This window comes from Phascolarctos cinereus, unplaced genomic scaffold, assembly GCF_003287225.1.
Source record: "Phascolarctos cinereus isolate Bilbo 61053 unplaced genomic scaffold, phaCin_HiC Scaffold_3;HRSCAF=262, whole genome shotgun sequence".
Lineage (NCBI taxonomy): Eukaryota > Metazoa > Chordata > Mammalia > Diprotodontia > Phascolarctidae > Phascolarctos > Phascolarctos cinereus.
Window position 1 is genome coordinate 237,052,020 of NW_027555736.1, and position 23,462 is coordinate 237,075,481.

At 38.7% G+C, this 23,462-nt stretch overlaps 1 pseudogene; it reads right to left on the reverse strand.

Moving 5' to 3' along the window:
* Window positions 1-16,700: 16,700 nt before the first annotated feature.
* Window positions 16,701-17,637, reverse strand: LOC110208476 (putative ribosomal protein uL10-like pseudogene; annotated as a pseudogene).
* Between the last annotated feature and the right edge of the window lie 5,825 nt (window positions 17,638-23,462).

Below are 23,462 nucleotides of genomic sequence, written 5' to 3' on the forward strand. Positions count from 1 at the left end.
GGAACAAGCAGGAATAGGAGCCAGCGAGGAAACAAAAGCCAGTTGATGTCATCAGCGGGCTGGAGGCTTCCATAGACAAGCACAGAATTTTTTCAGTTATATGCACATATGCTCCCAAGACACTCTCACTGCCCCAGTGACATCAGTGGAAATGATCATTTACTGCATGAATTTCAACAAAAGAACCTTTGCATAATTAGTGGATGGAATTGAAAAATATGTTTTATGATTTAGTAAATAGGCCAAGGGCAGCTAGGTGGCTCAGTGGATAGAGTGCTGAGCCTGCAGTCAGGAAAGCTCATCTTCCTGAGTTCAAATCTGACCTCAGACACTTACCAGCTGTGTGACCCTCGGCAAGTCACTTAACCTATTTACCTCAGTTTCTTATCTATAAAATGAGCTGGAAAAGGAAATGGCAAACCACTCCAGTATCTCTGCCAAAAATACCCCAAATGGGGGCACGAAGAGTCAGTTCAGTTGTTACTGAACAAGTCTAGCCGACGGTGCTTGTCTTTGTGAGGCATCTCTTTTAGTTATAACAGCCAAAGTATTAAACTAAACAGAGCCAGACTGTGAATCACTGTATCATGAAGCGCTAAACCAAGATCTTAAAACATAATGAAGCATGTTGAAGCATATCACTCTCATGAAAAAGCATTATATTTTGCATAGCAAATAAAAGGATTGTGTACCACTATTAAATATAATTTTAAATTTTTTCCATCTTTATCTCATACCTTTCAATTTCTTTTTTGTTTTATAACATACATAAAATATTAACATAAGAGTGCATTTGTATAACATAAATATACATATATATTTGCATATATACAGATAAATAAAATACATTTGTCAATATTTGCTTGCTCAAATTTTTTTATATAAAGGGTTGTACATTTGAAAAAGTTTGGTGACCACTGCCCTAGAACATAGAGTATTTAACAAAGATTTGTTTACGGGGTTTTTTTTTACCTGTTAAATACACTCAAGCTCCTGTAGGGGACTTCAAACTTAATAATAATCAGACAATAAAGCTAAACTATTTTTCCTGCTGAAAGCAACCTCAGACGACCACCAGAAAAATTTTTTTCCTATTTACCTTTTGCGCCCAAGAAAATACAACGTTGTACCTAAGCAACCACATAAATCTTTTTGACAAAAGAAAATTAAAAGAAACAGTTTAGGATCCTCTGCCTTAAAACTGAGAGCAAGCACATTGCTATGTGATGAAGAAAAACAGTCACTTTGCTTTCCTTGTTAGAACAACATGGCTCATTTCATTTTTGGATGCCAATAAAAACTTGGAATTAAGAGAATAAAGTCCATGATGGTCAGTTTAGCACCTGAGGCCAATGTCTTGGCTAAAATGTCTTTGGAAAAAAAAAATTCTCTGACTTCATTTTTCAGAGGGCAGTGGAAATAGATTAGACTGCTTAACAGAAATATTGACAAAATGGAATTGGACTAAATTCTTTTAAAAATTCTTATGGTAGCTTAAGCATAAATAATCAATACTTTGCTAAAAACTCCTTTCCTTAGATTGCTTTAAGGAGAGTAAAATGAATCAGTAACTGCATCAATTCTCTCTCATTTGTTGAAGGTGAAACAAGAAATGAAAAACAAAAATAAAACCAGTGTGAGAAAGCCTACATAATTGTATCCTCCACCCTCTTTAAAGACACTAAGCCATCTACTATTCCTCCTGGAGTCATGAACCTGGGTCTCCCTCTCAAAATCAGTTTCTTTGATTTAAATAAATTCAAATAAAAATTCAATTCAGCCTTAGAATTTCTGAGGTATATTGGAGGGAAAAGAGTCACTATGTGTCCAGCTGCTTTGTTTACAGGTTTGTCTTTGCTGCATGGCAGGATTCTGTGGGAGTGAGGATATTAGGAAGTGGGAGCATTGTTTTAAAAATAATACAAAAACCATCAATGAAACATTAAAAAGAAAAGAATCATTGGCTTTTTCTCAGAAAAAAAAAAGCTGGACAGCTAGGTGGCGAAGTGGTGAGTTCAAATTTGCTAGCTGTGTGACCCTGAGCAAGTCACTTAACTCTGCCTCAGTTTCCTCATCTATAAAATGAGCTGGAGAAGGAAATGGCAAACTGCTGCAGTATCTTTGCCAAGACAATTCCAAAATGGAGTCACAAAGAGTGGGATATGACTGAAAAGGATTGAACAAAAAAAAATGCAAATCTGACCCAGTGTTTGCAAACTGAATTGCAATACTGGAAAGAACTCTGGATTTGAAGTCAAAAGATCTAGGTTTAAATCCCAGCTCTGATACTTGTGTAACAGGACTTTGCTTTGGGGATACCTATATTACCTAACCTGAAGGCACTCACATGGAAACACCAAAGACCTGCTTCTGGGAGAAGACTTTTTGTGTTCTCCTCTCACATGAGTGGGAGTATCTTCTTTTGATTGACTGTGTATCCTGAATAGGCTGAATCTTTAAAAAAACTAGACTGGGACAGTCTCTCTCTTTTCTAGCTGCGTCCCAAAGGATGAAGGTTCTATTCACTCAATATAGGTACCACGAACTGCACTGGTTGCAGGGAGGAACTACTTTCCCCTCCTCTCCCCTTTTCTGCCCTGTGGCCTTGGGGTCTGGTTTGTTTTGTCAGGCAGCAGAATCAATCCTCAGACCAGGAATCCAACCATGGCAATCACAGAGGGAGGATTCCAGGCCAGATGTGGTGACCAGGCCCAGCAGAGAAGCCCTGAGAAACCAGGGTACCTGAGACTTGAGTCCAAGGGATGCTTTGGACTTGAAACTTGGTGAGACTGTTCTATACAGGAACTGAAGTGAGCTGTAAACCTAATAATCTCTCTTACCAGAGACTTGGGTAGTGTAAATGAGGGCTATGCTCATTGAGGGGAATATCTGCATGTTTGTTGCCGTTATCCCTTTGAAGCAAATATTCCTTTATAAAAAACGAATCTGATTGTTAAGTGGTTAAAGAACCTCCTAAAATGGAGGAAACACATGGACAGGGTCTGGAGCCAAAGGCATAGAGATCCAATATGGCCCCAAATCACTTTAAGAGAACCAGAGACAGGGAGGAGCCAAGATGGTGAATTAGTGGTAGCAACCCATCATTCCCTTTTAAACTATTTTAATATAATACCTCAAATCAAATTTTAAATGGCAGAGCCAAAAAAAAGTCAGAATGAGACATTTTTCCAATCTAAAACAACTTAGGAGGTTGGCAGGAGAGGTCTTTGATGCTGGGGTGAGGGTCAGCCAGAACACACACCATAGCAGCACTAGCAATGGGCTTTGGAGGTGGTCCCAACAGCAGCAACAGCAGCTTCAGCAGTGTTCTTCAAAGAGATGGTAAGGGGGTCAGACAACTGGTCTGAAAGAGATTACTGGAGGGCCTTTGCTGGCACTGGGTGCAGCTGGCACTGATTGGCAACTCTATTGCCCAAAATAGTTCTGGATTGCAGCTCCAGGGCAAAGAAGAGCATCAGTTGCAAGGGAGTAGGGGCTCTGGTCACAGTTTCAAGGCACAGAGGAGCATTAACACTAGTGGCTGCAGGAGAACAGGGCATCTAGTCAGAGTTCCAGGGCCAAGAGGAGTGCTAGTGTTGGCAGATGCAGAGGAGCAAGGACCCTTTCTGAGTAAAGACCAGAACACAGACCAAGAGAGCAGGGCCATGTCTCTCCTGAAATCACAACACTTTGGAGGCACCAAAACCTTGCAGATCCCCAGAACTAGCTCTGAAAGCAATAGCACAAAAAAGAAAAAAAGCCTGAAAGTGAGCACAACCCAACTTTAACATAAAATTCAAAGTCAAGAAATAGTCTTGGAAAATGAATGAACAATAAAACAAAAACAAAAACTTTGATAATAAAAGGCTACTACAGTGGCAAAGAAGACCAGAACATAAACTTAAAAGAAGACAACAATATGAAAACAGCTACAAGCAAAGCCTCAAAGAAAATGTTCCTTGGACACAAGGCCAGAAAGAATTTTTAGAAGAATTAACAAATAAGATAAGAATGGTAGAGGAAAAAATGGGGAAAGAAATAAGTGTGATTCAAGAAAATTATGAAAAGAGAATTAACAGCTTGGTAAAAAGAGGCACATAAAAAAATACTGAAGAAAATAATACCTTAAAAAATAGAATTGTGTTAATGATAAAAGAAGCACAAAAATTCACTGAAGAAAAGAATTCCTTAAAAAGCAGAATTAGTTAAATGGAAAAAGAGGTGCAAAAGCCCACAGAAAAAAAATTCCTTAGAAATTGGAATTGGACAGGTGGAAACTAATAACTCCATGAGACCCCAAGAAACAATAAAACAAAATAAAAAGAAGAAAATGTGAAATATCTCATTGGAAAAACAACTGACCTGGAAAACAGATCAAGGAGAGAGATAACTTAAAAATTATTGAACCACCTGAAAACCATGATAAAAAAAAAAAAAGGCTAGACATCATATCTTATATCCAGAGGGTAAAATAGAAATTGAAAGAATCCACCAATCACCTCCTGAAAGAGATCCCAAAATGAAAACTCCCAGGAATATTATGGCCAAATTCCAGAGCTTCTAGGTCAAGGAGAAAATACAAGCAGCCAGAAAGAAGCCGTTCAAATATCATGGAGCTACATTCAGGATCACCCAAGATTTAGCAGCTTCCACATTAAAGGAGCAGAAGACTTGGAACATGATATTTCAGAAGAAAAAAGAGTTAGGTAGCAACCAAGAATCACCCACCCAGCAAAACTGAGTATAATCCAGCAGGAGGAAAGATGGATATTTAATGAAGTGGAGAACTTTCAAGCATTCCTGATGAAAAGACCAGAACTGAATAGAAAATTTGATATTCAAACAGAAGACTCAAGAGAAGCATAAAAAGGTAAACATGAAAGAGTAATATGAGAGTCAGAGTTAAACTGTTCACATTCCTGTAAAAGAAAATGATACATGTAACTTCTAAGAACTTTATCATTATTAGAGCAATTAGAAGGCATCTTCATAGATAGAAGGCACGAGTATGAGTCAATTATGTTGAGATGATCAAAACAAAAAAAAGATGAAGAAGAAGGGATAATAAAGAGGGATGTAAAGTGAGGAGGGGGGAAGTCAGAAGTAGAATGAAGGAAATTTTCTCTCATAGAAACACACAAGGAAGAACTTTTATAGTGTAGGAGGGAATGCAGAGGAGATGAGCGATGCTTGAACCTCACTCTCATCAGAATTGGTTCAAAGTGGGAAGAATATACATACATACTTAGTTGTGTATAGAAATCTATCCTACCCAACAGGGAAAGAGGATGGGAAGGACATAAGAGATGAGGGAAGGGGGAGGGATAATAAAAAGGTGGCAATGGTGAGAAGCAAAAAAGACTGTTGAGGATGGACAGAATAAAAAGAGGTAGAGAAAGATAAACAGGAGAAAATAGGATAGAGGGAAATGCACAGTTAATAATCATAACTGAATGTCAATGGGATGAGCTCAGCCATAAAACTGAAACAGATAACAAAATGGATTAAAAACAAGAATCTGACAACATGTTGTTTACAAGAGACACACTTGGAACAGAAAGACACACACAGAGTTAAGATAAAGGGCGAGGGCAGAATCTATTATGCTTCAGCTAAGATTTAAAAAAAAAAAAGCAGGAGAAGCAATCTTATCTGAGACAGAAGAAAGGCAAAAATAGACCTAATTTTAAAAGATAAGCGGGGAAACTACATTTTGCTAAAGGGTGCCATAGACTTGACTACTCTGATCAATGAAATGATTCCAGACAATTCCAAAAGACTCCCAAAGAAAAATTGCTATCCACCTTCAGGGACAGAACTGGTGAACTCTGAGTGTAAATTGAACTACAATTTTCTCACTTTATTTTTCTTGCTTTTTGTAATAAGGCTAATACAGAAATATGGTTTGCATAGTTTCACATGTGTACTTGATACGCTGCTTGCTTTCTTACTGGGTGAAAGAGGGACTGGGAGGAAATAGAGAATTTAGAACACAGTTTTTTAAAAAATAATGTTAAAAATAAATGTTTTTTAAAAAAAAGAGTACCAGAGAATTTTGAAGAAAGGATGAAAAGCAAAGCTCTGGCCTTCAGGAAATGTGGGCCAGGGACACATTGGACCCCTTCACCTAACCTCTTTGGGCTCATTCCCTTCTCTGTAAAATGAAAAGGATGAAGGAGAAGATCTGTGAGAAAGGAAGGAAGCAACCATTTACTAGGTGCCTAGTATGTGTCAAGCACTATGCTAAATGCTTTACATATATTATTTCTTTTGATCTTTGCAACAACCTATGGTTGGTGGCATTGTTATATCTCCAATCAAAGCTTCACATCCCTCCTAGAATAATTACCCTACAGCACACTTCTGATCATATCATTCTTCTATTCAAAAATCTCCAGTGCTTCTCAATTGCATACTAAATAAGTTATTATCTCTACATCTCTGCATCTCCACAAGGCAACTTCAACCTACTTTTAGAGTGTTATTGTATCTCATATTTATCTCACATCAAAGGTACTCTGTGTTACAGCCAAAATGGTAGGAAATATCCCCTATTTTTGGTTTTGCCCTCTTCTGACTTACGGCCTTTGTTCGTACCATCTGCTGTGCCTAGGATGGATACCCTTCCCCAAAGGGATGCTGGTAAGTGTTTAAACAACCAGCTCTCTGAAAGAGGAGGAAAAAATGCAGGTGTGACATACATTCCACATATAGAGGATACAAAAATCAGTCCAATATGTATCTTATTAAAGGAATCTGAAATCTAATGGGGGAGAAGACATACTATGATATGGGGGAGGCTGAATTAAGTGCAGAAGATAGATCCAAGCAAAGTGCTAGGAGAAAATTTTAAGTTAAACTTTTAAATTTAATCTGCATTACTAACATCTCTATCACTCGCAAGTCTAGACAATCAACAAAATAATAAAGTTCTGATTTGTTGCTTTTGCTGATTTCTGAGGTGTAAATGCTCACACTAGAAATTTAACAATCTATTCTCTCAAGCTGGTTTGAGGTGGCTCCAGCACAACACTGTCCCTCCCTCGTATCCATAGTTTGAAGTCTCTCCTTTCAAGTTCCAACTCAGGTGCTACTCACCCATTAAGCATTTCTTCACTGGCCTTCCCCCTGAACCCAGTCACTGATATATAGAGATATAGATATACATACCTATGGATACAGTATATATCGTATATATACCTATACGCCTAAAGAGGACCAGTGGCATCAATGATGATATTTTGATTTATTCATGAATTGGATTTACGTGAGACAGAGTTGGACAGTCCTCATTCTCACTCTTCCAGAGTCATCAAGTCCAGCGGCAGGACAAAAGTCAAGACCGACCATCAGCAATGCCCGGGGATGCAGTGGTTGATCTTGGTGTCTTTGATATTTGACCAAGTTTCAAGTACTCCACAGCACACGCTTCAGCTGTCTTCAAGGTTGTTAGAACAAATCGTTCTCATCCGCCCATTCTGCCAGGGAAAGTCTTCACATGCTTGGGGTATGCCCACCCCTAATTTACCAATGGTTTGAGGTCTGTTGGTTACCCTCAACCTGGTTTAGCCCATCTTCTAAGATGGTTTTATCAGGGTGAGTCCACTACACATGCTACAGCTTCTTGGAGCCACAGGTGAGAGATGGATGAAAGGGGGATGCAAAAGGCAAATGAGCATCTCTGAAAAGGGCTCAGCAAACCCTCATGCCAGAGGTCCTTTGTTTCAAGTTCTTCCTTAACACCCCATACACACCAAGGATAGGTAGATAGATAGATAGATAGATAGATAGATAGATAGATAGATAGATAGATAGATAGATTTGTAGATGTATGTATATATGTATGTGTATGTATCCCTTCTGAAATTTCTCTCCTTTGTACTTAACTCACCCTCCTTCACACCATAGAAAATCTCCCTTCCATTAGACTGCAAATTCCTCTAAGTCTGCAAATTATGTAGGCTTAGAATGTGGGCAGTGCCTAAAAGAAGTTTGTTGAATTGGAGTTGTAGCCCAGTAGCAGAAAGGTGTGGCAAAAATAATAAGCTCAGAAAATAGAAGAGGAAGGGAGTGTTGAGTGAGATCTCTTTAAATATTCTATTCAGGGTTTTAACAATCAGCAAATATATTGTAAGGAGTGATTGCTTAAGGGCCCTGGTCAGAGCCTAAGTGGGCAATTAGCATTCTAGTACTAATTACTAATTGCTGACACCTGAACAAATGTAGCAAACTGGAAAGGCTGAGGCAGATAGCAGCAAATAGCTTAATATAGCTGGAGGAATTGTAGAATGTAACTAGAGATAGTTGGAGAAAGAATCCAAGAAGAAAATCTGGAAGAAAAAGATTCTGAAGAAGCAGAAGGAAACCAATTTCACTACTAAGAAGTTGCAAGTACAAGAATGAGCCCTTGTTAACAAAATTGCCCTCAAAGGACACATGTCTTGCTTATACTCATTCTTAGAGTCTTAGGAACTCAGGAGGTTTTGACCCTGGCAATAATGCATCTTAGCGGAATACCACCACATTTTCTCTTGAAACCAGTGGTATTGATGAGATATGGGGACCCCCAAAATTATCAGAGTGTCATGGTGTCTTCTGGAAAGAATTCAGGGACTCAAACTGACTCAAAGTCAAGTGGCAAAAACAGCTAAATTCCTTAGGTAATTTGCAACATAGTGGGAGTCAATCTAAAGCTTTTATGGGAAAAGCTCAATGCATGGTGTGCCAACTCTGCTAATTAGGTGCTCTGGTGCAGGATTAAAGAGTAGTCAGTTCTTAAAGGAAGGTGCGATTTCTGTACTAAGTGTGAAGGTATCTTACTCACCATGGGAAGGGGAAGAGGGGAAGGGCTTACTAAATGGTGTGGTTTTAGGTCTGCATCATCAGTAAGTCAACAGACAGTCATGGCCCTCCTACCTGTTATCAGTAGTTGTCCTGTTTAGATAAGATCGCCTCAGGAGTTGATGTATATCTTGACTTCTGGAATGTATATGATAACTGAGGGAGTCAGTGCATGATAGCTCTGTTTATACAATATAGTCTGGTTTATACAAGGTCAGGGGCATCTTGATCCTATAACAGGGAGATTCACTGGGGCCCACTCATGGATTACTGCCAGAGATATGGTTTTGGGCTGGGGTCCAATCACCCCATCAGTATGTCTGTATTCAAAACATAAAATTAAAGTGTGTTGACATATCAAATTTCAAGGAAAACTTACTTCAAAGCTCAGTGGGGAGCATCACCCTTAGGAGTAACCTGCAGAATCTAACTCATCTGAGAAAGTGAGCTCATACTTGAAGCAATTACTGTGGAGCATTTGCCCCACCTAGTCCAACTCTGAAATTAATAGCCAATGGACAAGCATCATCACATCTTCATCATTTATTAAGCACCTACTATATGACAGATATAGGGCAGCTAGAGGGTTCAGTGGATAGAAACTGATCCTGGAATCAGGAAGACCTGAATTCAAATTTGGCATCAGACACTTACTAGCTATATGACTTTGGGCAAGTCCATTTAACCTCTGTTTGCCTTGGAGGCAGCTAAGTGATTCAGTGGATAGAGCAGTGGGCCTGGAGTCAGGAAGATATAAGATCAAATTTGGCCTCAGGAACTTATTATATGTGTAACCCTGGGCAAATCACCTTACCTCTGTTTTACTGAATTCACTAGAGAGGAAATGGCAAACCACTTCAGTATCTTTGCCAAGAAAACCCCATAACAGTATTGTTTTGCTATGGTCCACAGGGTAAGAAAGAGTTGGATATAACTTAAAGATTGAACAACAACAGCAAAAGTGCCAAATACAGTGCTATTGGAGACACAAAGAAAAGCAGAAAACAGGACAAAACTCAAGGAGCTCCCATTCAAATGAGGGGAGATATGCAAACAGCTATGTACACACAAGATATACACAGTGTAAATGGGAAGTAATCTCAAGGAGAAAGTGCTGGTGGTGAAGCGGAACCAGGAAAAAGGTCCCTTACAGAAAGTAAGACTTCCAAGAAAGCCAAGAAGCAGATGTAAAAAGCGGAAACAGTCAGTGAAAAGGCAAAGAAGAGTTGAGTATAAAAAGACTGAAAAGATTGGAAGGTGCCATGCTGTGAAGGGCTTCAAAAACCAAACAGGATTTTATATTTGATCTTGAAAGAAATAGAAACCATTGGAATGTATTGAGCAGGGAGGTGACATGGTCAGACCTGTGCTTTAGGAAGATCACTTTAGTAGAAAATGGACTGCATTGTTCAAGAGATCAAATCCCCTAGCAGACTATTCCAGTGGTTCAGACCAGAATGCCTCCATTTCGTGTCATCTTGAACTTCCAGAAATTAACCTTTTCACACGGACTGGTAATCTGCAGAGCACATGCTCTGAGAACTGGGCCCTCTTTGGCCAGTCCCTTTGTTACAAATATAATACCTGGCCCAAGATTCCAAAACAGGAAAGATGGCCAGTTCAGTCTAAAGTTATATTTGTGGTAAATGAAGGTGAGATGTAGAGTTAGAAAAACTTGAATTCAAATCCTGCCTCAGACCCATACTAGCTATATGGCCTTGGACAAGTCACTTACCTTCTCAGCCTCAATTTCCTCAGCCCTAAGATGGTGACAATAATACTAACTAGTGGACACAGAGCCAAGACGGCAGAGTAAAAGCAGTGACTTCCTTGAGCTCTCCCCCAAATCCCTCCAAATACCTGTAAAAAATGGCTCTAAACAAATTTTAAAGCGGCAGAACCCACAAAAAGACAGAGTGAAACAAATTTCCAGGCCAAGACAGCCTGGTTGGTTGATCAGAAAGGTAAATCACGCTGAATGGGAAGAGGAGCATAGTTCAGCGTGGGCACACAGGCAAAACAGGCCTCAGCAAACCTGGAGCAGGCCTCAGAGGACTGAATCATGGGTAGCTGTGGCAGTTTCTAGACTTCTCAACGCTCGAATGCCAAGGACAACTTCGAAGGTCAGCAGGAAAAGTCTATGACTGCAGGTGAAAGAGAAGCTCTGTCCCAGTCTCAGTCCCTGAATATGGCCCCAGGGCAGTGGCTGCTTCCTGAGCTTCCAGCCCACAGACTGAGGGGGAATCGAGTGGCTGATCAGAGGGGGATTGCAGGGATCTCTCTGCTGGTGCATGATTCTCTTGCTTTGCCCTTACTTGGATCTGGGTCACAGTTCTGAGTGTTGATCCTGGGGCAAGGAGGAGGGCTGGCATGGTGGAGCTTGTAGTGGTGATACAGAAGAAATCCTCCTCACAATTCCAAGGCAGAAAAGAGTGCTTGTGGTCACTCATAGACCAGAGCACAGGCCAGGAAAGGAGTAAACACCTCACCCCTTATCATACCACCTTGGAGGAACTGAAAATTTATAGGTCCCTAAAAGTGTCTCTGAAAACAGCTGCACAAAACCCCCAAAGCTTGGGACAGTACATTCTCCACACTGGAAGCAGACCCCTACCTTAACAAAGAGTTTAAAACTTAAATAATCGGCTGGGATCGTGAGCAAACAAAGGCACAAAAAAAAAATCAGACCATAGGATCTTTTTTTTGGTAACAAAGAAGATCAAAACATACAACCGGAAGAAGACAACAAAGTCAAAGCTCCTACATCCAAAGCCTCCAAGAAAAATATGAATCAGTCCCAGGCCATGGAAGAACTCAAAAAGGATTTTGAGATGCAAGTAAGGGAAGTAGAGGAAAAACTGCGAAGAGAAATGGGAGTGATGCAAGAAAATCATGAAAAACTAGTAAACAGCTTGCTAAAGGAGACCCAAAAAAATACTGAAGAAAATAACATCTTAAAAAATAGCCTAATCCAAACGGCAAAAGAGGTCCAAAAAGCCAATGAGAAGAAGAGTGCCTTAAAAAGCAAAATTGGCCAAATGGAAAAGGAAGTCCAAAAGCTTACTGAAGAAAATACTTCCTTAAAAATTAGAATGGAGCAATTGGAAGCTAGTGACTTTATGAGAAATCAAGACACTGTAAAAAAATCCAAAAGAATGAAAAATTAGAAAACAATGTGAAATATCTCATTGGAAAAACAACTGACCTGGAAAATAGATCCAGGAGAGAGAATTTAAAAATTATTGGACTATCTGAAAGCCATGATCAAAAAAAGAGCCTAGACATCATCTTTCAAGAAATTATCAAGGAAAACTGCCCTGATATATTAGAACCAGAGGGCAAAATAGAAATTGAAAGAATCCACAGATCTCCTCCTGAAAGAGATCCCCAAAGGAAAACTCCTAGGAATATTGTAGCCAAATTCCAGAGTTCCCAGGTCAAGGAGAAAATATTACAAGCTGCCAGAAGGAAACAATTCAAGTACTGTGGAAACACAATCAGGATAACACAAGATTTAGCAGCTTCTACATTAAAGGACCGCAGGGCATGGAATATAATATTCTGGAGGGCAAAGGAGATAGGATTACAACCAAGAATCACCTACCCAGCAAAACTGAGTATAATCCTTCAGGGGAAAAAATGGTCATTCAGTGAAATAGAGGACTTTCAAGCATTCTTGATGAAAAGACCAGAGCTGAATAGAAAATTTGACTTTCAAATACAAGACTCAAGTGGAACATGAAGAGGTAAACAGGAAAGAGAAATCATAAGAGACTTATTAAGGTTGAACTGTTTACATTCCTGCATGGAAAGATGATATTTGTAACTCATGAGACCTTTGTCAGTATTAGAGTAGATGGAGGGTAAAAATTACATGTATGTATGGATAGATAGATAGATAGATAGATAGATAGATAGATAGATAGATAGATGGCACAGGGTGAATTGAAGACGAAGGGGTGATATCTGGAGAATAAAATTAAGGGGTGAGAGAGGATTATACTGGGAGAAGGAGAAAGGGAGAGGTAGAATGGGGTAAATTATCTCACACAAAACAGACAAGGAAAGGCTTTTACAGGGGAAGGGAAACAGGGCAAGGGAATGAGTGAATCTTATTCTCATAGGATTTGACTCAAGGAGGGAATAATATACACATTCAATTGGGTATGGAAAGCTGTCTTAACTGACAGGAAAATAAGGGAGGAAGGAGACAAGAGAGCAGGGGGATGATAGAGGGGAGGACAGATTGGAGGAGGGTGTAATCAGAAACAAACACTTCTGAGGAGGGACAAGGTCAAAAGTGAGAATAGAATAAATGGGGGATGGGATAGGATTGAGGGAAATATAGTTAGTTTTTCACAGCATGACTACTGTGGAAGTGTTTTACATAACTACTCATGTATAACCTGTATCGAGTTGCTTGCCTTTTCAATGAGGGTGGGTGGGAAAAGAGGAAGGGAGAAAATTGGGACCCCAGAGTTTTAAAAACATATGTTAAAAACATTGTTTTCACGTGGAACTGGGATATAAAAATACAGGAAATGAGGTATAGAAATCTATCCTGCCCTACAGGAAAATAGAAGGGAAAGGGGATAAGAGAAAAGGGGAGAGATAGAAGGGAGGGCAGATTAGGGGAAGGAGTATTCAGAATGCATGCCATGTTGAGGTGGGGGGAAGGGATGTGATGGGGAGAAAATTTGAAACTCAAAATCTTGCAGAAGTGAATGTTGAAAACTAAAAATAAACAAATTAAAAAAAATAATAGTAACTACTTCACAGGTTTGCTGTGAGGATCAAATGAGGTAATATATGTAAAGCACTTGACAAATCTGAAAGTTTTATTCTCCATAAATGCTAGCTATTGTTCTTATTATTATTATTATTATTATATTATTATTGTGTTTCAGATATTGAACTCATCTTTTCCTGAACCTGACACTCTATGCATTACACCCATACTGTCTCTAAATTTAGGTATTATCCTACTACTAGGTCTGTATCCAAAAGAGATCAAAGAAAAAGAAAAGGGACCTGTATTACAAAGATATTTATAGCAGTTCTTTTTGTGGTGGCAAAGAATTGGCAATTGAAGGGATGCCTATCAACTGGGGAATGGTAAGTGGTTGGGATGCAATACAATTCTGCTATAAGAAATGATGAGAGACAGTATCAAAAGACCTAGAAAAACTTACATGAACTGATACAAAGTGAAGTGAGCAGAACCAGAAGAACATTGTACACAGTAACAGGAATATTGTAATGATGATCAGCTGTGAAAGTTAGCTACTCTTATCAATAACAATAATCCAAGATAACTCCAAAGGACTCATGATAGAAAATGTGATCCACCTCCAGAAAGAGAACTGATGAAGTCTGAGTACAGACTGAAGAATCATTTTTTCACTTTCTTTATTTTTCTTCCTTTTTTTTTTTCAACATGGATAATAAGGAAATACGTGTTGCATGATTTCACTTGTATAATTGATAGCACACTGCTTGCCTTCTCAAGAGGTAGGGTAAGGGCAGGAGGGACAGAAAGAATTTGGAACTCAAAAAATTTTATATGAATGTTAGAAATAAATAATGATTTTTAAGTAAACAGGAATTATCATTACTTTTATTATCCATCCAATTGTTTAAGTCACCCATTTTTTTCTATGAGTGCTTTATAGTTGTAGTCATAAAAGTCCAGGATAAGTCCAGGATAACTGAATAACTACCAGATAGCTTATATATTTTGTAATCATATTTAGTGTAATTTATTTTTCTGTTTCCCCCTCTGAGTTTTGTTCAAATATACTAACAACCTGATGGGGTTTGTGATTATATTATAATCTGCTACTTTACTTAAGTAATTAATTGTTTTGGCTAATTTTTTTCACTGAATCTCTGAAATTCTCTAAGAAAACCATCATGTTATCTCCAAATAAAGATAAATTTCCTTCTGTGCTTATGATTATTCCCATAATTCCTTTGTATTTTGTTATTGTTATTGCTAGCATTTCTTGATGACTGTCAAATAATAGCAGTAACAATTGACATCTTTGCTTTTCTCTGATCATATTGGAAAGGCTTATAGAATTTCTCTATTATAAATAATACTAGTTCTTGTCTTTAGATAAATATTTTTTATCATCTTAAGGAAAGTTCCACATATTCCTATGCCTTTTAATATTTTAAACAAAAATGGGCATTATATTCCAGTAAAGCCTTTTAATGGCTATATTGATATAATTGTGGTCATCAATCTAATTTTTGTTATTAATATGGTCTATTACATTTTTAGTTTTTCTAATGTTTTCTAATGTCTCTATATTCTAGTATAAGGCCCAACCTGGTCATAGTAAATGATCTATTCAATATGTCACTTTAGCATCTTTGCTAATACTTTTCCAATGTTTTCATATCAATATTCACAAATGACATTGGTGTATAGTTTTCTTTCTCTCCTTTACCTCTCTCTGGTTTGTGCACCAAAATGTATTTGTTTCATAGAAGGAGATTGCTAAGGTTTTGTTCTATCTATAGTTTTAAGACACATAGTATCAATTTTTCTTTGAATGTTTGGTAGAATTCACTTGTAAGTCCATCTGGACCCGAGTTTTGTTTGTTTTTCTCTTTGAGAATATATTTATGGCTTATTCAATTTCTGTTTCAAGGACTAGATTTCAGAGAATAGGTAATTCTCTATTATTCTGTTGACCTAGGCATTTTATATTTTTGTAAATATTTTTCCATTTTATTTAAAAATTCTCAGTTTTGTTGGCATATAATTGGATATTCTAATTTCCCTCTTCACCGCCTCCATCAGAATCGCCAATCCTGAAGGCCATTCCCTAAGATTTCCATTCTCTATTAGGTAACAAGAGCAGAAATGGGTTTCTGATAAACTAATCACCAAAAACCAGTGTTTTAACTCCACCCAAGAAACAGTATACCTTATTAGCTTGGTTGAAATGCATATGATTCCTAAAAGACCAGGACAATAATATACATTACTATAATTTCTATAAGCTGTATTATCTTCCGCAATCCCTTTACCTACATCCAGCCTACCTCATATACTCACTGAATTCTATGTAAGCTTTAAAATGCTTTAGAAATGGCCCCTGTTACTACCTTCACTACTATTTCATCTCCAATGCCTTAAGTAGAGGCAATTTCAATTTTCTCTCTGTTCAGGGTACATTCTTTCCTAGACTAGCAACTGTTAAGTCATTGAGGGCCCAAATAAAGGCTCTTTTGAAAGTTTACCAAGATGAACCGCATCTACAGCTGCTGCCTGTGGAAAACTTTGGTAAAGGGGGTAAGATTCTCATTCTATTTTCAAAAGAATTCTGCTTTTCTTTTTTCTTTTCTTTTGTCATTAGGACATTTCAAGACAGCAGATTTTCCCATTCATAAATTTATAATCTCAGTGAGTATAGACAGTTACCATATTTTCTAATAGATTTTCTCTAGCTACTAAATCTTCTTTTCTTCATTCACCCAGTTAATTACTTCCTTGATTTATATTATATTCCAGAAAAGTTCAAGGTACATATTGGTTAGTTGTAGCCACAGCACATGATTTATTTAATGTTACTATAATTTAGTAGACCTTTTACTACAAATTGTCTTTTTCACAGCACTTAGTGCTCTCTCTCTTTCTCTCTTTCTCTCTCTCTCTCTCTCTCTCTCTCTCTCTCTCTCTCTTTCTCTCTCTCTCTCTCTCTCTTTCTCTCTCTCTCTCTCTCTCTGTCTCATAGATCCATCACAGAAATGGTACTTTCCTGTTCTTGTTTTTTTTAAGAGATAAATGAGCACTTTTATTTCTTTGTTTCAGAAATAAACTGGCTGAAATCGTTATTTCCTGTGGGCTAATCAAACAGACCAAATCCCATATCTTCATCAGACTCCTCTGATTCTTCCTTGGCTTCCACCTTGGCTGGAATGGCAGCAGCAGGGGCAGCCACTACAAATGTAGAAGGGTCAGCCAGGAAGGCTTTCACCTTTTCAGCAAGTGGAAAGGTGTATTCAGTCTCCACAGCTACAGCCAAGATCCACTTGTACCCATTGATGATCAAATGGAGTACTGATGCAATGTTTGGATATCCAATCTGCAGACAAATGCTGGCAACATTACAGACACTATCTAAGAACAAAGGTGCAGTCTCTTCCATGATGTTCAGCACTTCAGGGTTGTAGATGTTGCCATTGTTAAACACTTACTGAATGATCAGCCCAAAGGAGAACAGGGAGATGTTCAACATGTTCAATAAGGTGGCCTCACTGGCGCCCACTTTGTCTCCAGTCTTTGTCAGCTGCACAGCACTCAAGATTTCAATGGTGCCCCTGGAAATCTCGATGGTGATACGCAGAGCCTGGAAGAAGAAAGTTTTCCCGGGACCCAGACCAGTGTTCTGGGGTGGCACAGTGACATCACATGGGGCGACGGCACTGACACCTTATTGGCCAGAAGCATATCCCTAATCTCAGTCAGATTTTCCCTGGTGAACACAAAGCCCACATTCCCCCAAATATGAGGCAGCAGTTTCTCCAGGGCAAGGCTGTTCTCCAGATGCCCACGAATGGCTTTACGCATCATGGTGTTTTTACCCATCAATACTAAGGCCTTCCCACAGAGGGACATTCGGATATGCTGCATCTGCTTGGAGCCCACATTGACTGCTCCCATAATGAAGCATTTTAGATAATCAACCAAAAGTTGAATGATCTTGAGGAAGTAATTAGATTTCCAGGTAGCCCTGTCTTCCCTGGGCATCTCCAAGGTGCTTCAGGGATTGCCATGTGGGTTTAAAGATGACGTCATTCACACAAGGACACTTGGGGAGAGCTCTCCTGTTCTTAAGAAAGGAAGGAAGGAAAAACTGTGTTGATCACAGATTGACCCCTGACAAATTTTTACCCAAATGTCTTTTCAGAATGTTAAGCGGCAGCCTTTAGAACTACTGACCAATTATTACTGAGCCAGGAGACAAAACAGGACATTCATCAGCAAGGCTTTGATGCAATGTGCTTGGTGAGTTTTTCATAACTCACTTTCTAAGATCATGCAGGGCTCATTTAGTCACTTATGTACAAACATACTAGTCGGTTCCAGCTCAGCAGACAATCAACAGACTTTTCTTCACCACCTAGTAAGTGCTACAGTCCCAGAATACCTGCCCTCTCTGAATTGGGAACACAGGCACACAACTTGGGGAAAGGTAAAAATTAACATTTTGCCTCATCAATCCATAACAATAGTCACCTAATCTTGGCAAATCATTTTCCTAAAACTATTGAATCCCTCTAAGATCACTTCCTTCAAGAGTTCCTATGTTTAGCTAGTCTAAGGGGAAGTCAAGAGATCTCTTTAGTTTGATAATAACACTAATCTAGTCAAGGAGGATCAATGAAGGTGCTGTTTGCCCTTACCTGGTCACTTCCATGATTGTTTCAGGGGAGGAGTTCCTGCTGGGATGATGAGAATCCAGGAAGCAGGACACTGTTTCAGAACTGACAATAAAGAATGATGAGCATTTATCTCCCGGGACATATGTGCAGGTTCTCCTGATCGAATTTTCAGTGTGAGCATTTTTTCAGAATTTTCAGAAATCAGCAAATGCTACAAATCAGGGCTTGATTTATTGCTCTTATTGGTTGTCTAAACCTAAGTGATCATGCAGATTAAACTAAAAAGTGAGTCATTCATTCATGTTTGGGGAGGGAGAGCCAGTTGGTAAACATTTATCAGCACACTTGGGTTCTCTTTCAGATTAGTCCAAAGGCTTCAGACTAGAGTACTTGGAAAATGCTTTCTTAATATTAATAAAGGGTGAAGGGGAGTATATGTTTCTACATTTGCCTTTAAATTCCTTCAGTTGGAAAAGTTGAAGCTTATCGTGCTATGAGGCCAGAGCACCCCTGAGCCCACTGTTATTGAGTCATGTCCAACTCTTTGTGACCCCATTTGGAGTTTTCTTGGCAGATACTGGAGTGGTTTGGCATTGCCTTCTCCAGTTCATTTTACAGATGAAGAAACTGAGGCAATCAGGGTTAAGTGACTTGTCCGAAGTCATACATAGTCACACACATAGTAAGCGTCTGGGGCCACATTTGAACTCAGGTCCTCCTGACTCCAACACTAGTGCTCAGTCTCCTGCATTACCAAACTACCCCTGAGCCTAGTGACAGGAAGGTAAATCTGCACAATCACCACTACTTCTCCTCTCCTTTAACCTTCAAAGTCTGCACTAGTCCTATGTCTGAGGTCTCCATCTTCCCTCTGCTGGTCCCATCAGCCTGAGAGCCAAATAGTCAAATGAGGCTACATCAGTGTATTAGCAGCAAGATGAACAAGACCCCATTTCATAAGAAGACATTTAGAAAGAGCTTCTAGGTTCATTTTGACAGGAGAATGTTTTTTTGGCTTTACCCAGAGTACGGAGAGGTCGCTAAATCATAAAGTGATCAAATATTTCTTCTCCTTTGGTCATTTTACAGGGGCAAGAAAGAAAAAGAAAAATCATTAGGCAGATTGAGTCAGCAGGGAAATTCCTCACCATTGAGACTGGCTCAGGAAAGAACCCTTCACCTGAGTGAAGCAAAAGGAGCACTTTCTTATTTGCCCAGCAGAAGTTTCTTTTTGTTTGTCTGATATATTTTGAATTTATTATCTTTTTTTTTTTTTGGCGAGGCAATGGGGTTAAGTGAGTTGCCCAGGGTCACGCAGGTAATGAGTATCATGTGTCTGAGGCCGCATTTGAACTCAGGTCCTTCTGACTCCAAGGGTGGTGCTGTACCCACTGCACCACCTAGCTGCCCCTATTTATTATCTTTCTACAAATATAATTCACACATCCCTTTCCAGAATACAAAAGGCTTAGTAAACAAGCACCAGAACGCTCTGCCAAAATTTCAGGTATTCATTCCTTCAGACATGGAAGAATAGAAAATCCCTTCTTTCGGGTATTGGGGGAAGGGTGAGGATTACTGGTACTTAACGGTCTGTGGGAAATAGCTTCAAAGCAGTTCCAAGGTGGCAGGTACCCTGATTGCAAGATTGGTGGCAACAGGGTTTTCAGGTGCTAGAACCAAAGTCAGGGAAGGCTGGAGTTCAAATCTTGCCTCAACTACTTACTATCTGTATGTCCCTAGGCAAGTCACTTAACTAATTTCTGCCCCAGTTTCCTCATCTGAAAAAATGAGAATAGTAATAGCACCTACCTCCCAGAACTTTGTTGTAAGGATCAAAGGTGATAATATTTATAAAGTGCTTTGCAAACCTTAAAGTGCTATATAAATGCTAGCAATCATCATCATCATTATTCAGTCCTGGTTGAGAGACCCAGTATTACATGAAAGAGGAATAGTTAATAATAATTTCTTTAGAGGCTATATTTCCTAGAATGCTCAGATTCTACAACCAAAAAGAAATATGATCTGAATGTTATCTTTTATGAATATTAAAAGATAACTGAAAAAAATCCCTTTTGGGGGAAAAAAACCAGTTTAATGGATTCTTTTCTTTTATCTGAAAGAGAAAGCTTTCCAGAAGTCATTATCATAATCCCTGTATAAATTTCCACTTTTTAAAATGCTAGAAGTCTCACTTCCTCAGCCCTAGCATTCCTCTCCCCCAAATGTCCCTAGGCAATTTTTATCTAATTTTCAAAACTTCAAAGTTTTTATTCCCCAGATACATTCAGAACAAGCCTATGTTTTGCCTCAAAGGCTCAATTGTGTTCCTGCAACTGTTTTTATGACAACTATGGAGAGGCTTCCACTCACTACATTCTGTTACTGTTTAGTTAAAGTTATCATGGTATAGGGATTGGGAATTTGAGTCATCAATATACTCTTTTCCATGAGCAGAATAACTTCATGAAATTGGTAGTGCTTTATAACATTCTGAATGCTAAGCATATTCACTCCCTTGCTGTTCTAACCTCCATCTCGGTCAAGGAAATGCTTTAGAGTACAGGCTTCTTTGACTCTTCTGGCTCTGATTATTCACATTATAATCTGGCCTCATATTTCTCACTTCTCCTTCTGAACCTGAGCTTTATGTCCATTTCACTGCTTCTTAGCTCCTCCCTCCAATAGCCAATATTTGTAGAGAAATTATTATGAAGACCCCTTTGAATAAAGGGCTCTAATAGATTTTGGTGCCCTAGGATGTAGAGGCAGTGTCCCCACAAAGAGAAATCAGGACAAGTCAAAGCTATAGAGGTTTTCTCAACCCTGTATCTCCATCACCGTGATCTCAGGGATTCAAGGTGATAGTGGACATGAAGATCCATCATAAAAATGTTAATATCTGCTACTCATCGTCAGAAGGAAAGACAGGAAAAAGGAGATAATAGAAATATCATGCAACTGCACTCTCAGAACTGGACCTGAAATTCCCTCTTCATTGATTCAGATGAAGACCACAAACGCTTCTCTGGAATGGTACATTCATGTACCAGAATGAATGTGGATTGCATAAGACTCCTACGAAATCTACATCTACCTAAAACTGACTGTTACATTTGGAGCATAGATTCAAGCTGAAATATGATAACAACAACAATGTTAATGATGACAGCTGACATTTCTATAGTGTTTACTATGTGCCAGATACTTTGCAAATATTATCTCATTTGATCCTCCAGTGGGAGGTAGGTGCTATTTTTTTCTCATTTCATAGATGAGGAAACTAAGGCAAACAAGAGTAACTGGCCCAGGGTCACAAAGCCAGTAACTATTCAAGGCTGGATTTGACCTGAGGTCTTCCTGACTTGAGCTCCCACCTTCTATCCACTGTGCCACCTATCTGCCTCAATAAAAATCACAATCCCAATTGCTTCTGGCTAATACAGGGAGTTCTACTGTTTACAATCTAAAGCAAGATGCAATTGATTCTCAAGTTAACATTAATACCTACAAGTTAGCAGTTGTAACATAGTACCCACCAATCATGAGAAACAGCCATCTCGTATACTCACTAAGTTTATACAGGCCTTTTCAAAGATCTTCTGGTTCTTTTTCTCTCTTCCTTATTTAGCATATTCCTATGCAAACTTCAGTGGTAAAATTAAACATCATTTAAAAAAATTAATTACATTCTGGTATTTTATACACAAAAGTGAAATTTGTGAACTGATCCAACCATTCTGGAGAGCAATTTAAAACTATGCCCAAAGGGCTATAAAATTGAGCATACCCTCTGATCCAGCAATACCACTACTAGATCAGTATCCCAAAAAGATCAAAGGAAAAGGAAAAAGACCTATTTTTACAAAAATATTTATAGCAACTCTTTTTGTGGTGACAAAGAATTGGAAATTGAGGGGATGTTCATCAATTGGGGAATGGCTGAACAAGTGTGGTATGTGATTTAATGAAATATTATTCTGCTATAAGAAATGATAAGCAGAATGTTTTCAGAAAAACTTGGAAAGATTTATGAATTGATTCAAAGTGAAAAACCAGGAGAACATACATAGTAACAACAGTATTGTGCAATGATCAATTGTGAGTGACTTAGCTGTTCTCAGGAATTCAATCATTCAAGACAATTCTAAAGGACTCATGATAAAAGATGCTATTCGCCTCCAGAGTCTGATGGAGCCTGAATGCAGATCAAAGTATGTTATTTTTCACTTTCTTCCCTTCTTTCTTTTTTTTGTTCAAATTTTTTTTCACAAAATGACTAATATGGAAATATGTTTTACATGATTGCATATGTATAGCCTGTATCAGATTGCTTACCATCTAAGGGAGAAGGAAGGGGAGGGAGGGGAAGACAGAATGTAGAACTCAAAATTTTAAAAAACCTGAACTTTAAGTTGTTTTTACACGTAATGGCAAGAGAAGGGATATTATTTAAAGGAGGAGGAGGAGAAGAAAGAAGGAGAAAGAAGAAGAGGAGAAGGAGGAGGAAGGAAAAGAGAAAGAAGGTGAAAGAGAAGAAGGAGAAGGAGGAGAAGGAGAAGGAGGAGAAGGAGGAGGAGGGGAAGAAGAAACCACAGGTGACTGATCAAAACCAGAAAAGACGACGCTTGTTAAAGTTAGCAATGTTGGCTTAATGTCTCAGGGTCTATGGGCTGCATATCAACTTCACAAAGGCAAAAAGCCTTTTAAACTAGTATGGATCTGCGATTGAAGGTCCTGATGATCAGCAGCAATGCTGGTACTCTGGAGTCTCTGATGCAGCCTTTTCTCAACAAGCTTCAGGTAGTCTCTTGTCCTCGATAGCCCAGAGTAAAGACATTCCTGCCTGGGAATGAAAATCTTTATATACAGCATTATCACAAAGGAATAAAACTGGTCTGCTGTTTTATTATTTTTCCCTTTTTTGTCATCGGCAGATGAGGCAACTTGGGAATATATACACCAGTCTCCAGTGATTGTTTTGTGTTTGTGACACAAAAATTCTAGAATAATGTGTAATTTTAAACCTGTAGAATTGCCATCCTCTCATTTGGCAGGAGGGAGTCGAGGACCTGTGGGTGTGAGTTAGATACCCCTCCCCTTTACACCCTTTATACAGAGAGAAATTGTTAAAAGAAGATATTAACATGTATTAATTTATATGTCAGTTGTGTTTGTACCTATGTGATAAATGTGTGCATGTACTCATGGGTTGTCTA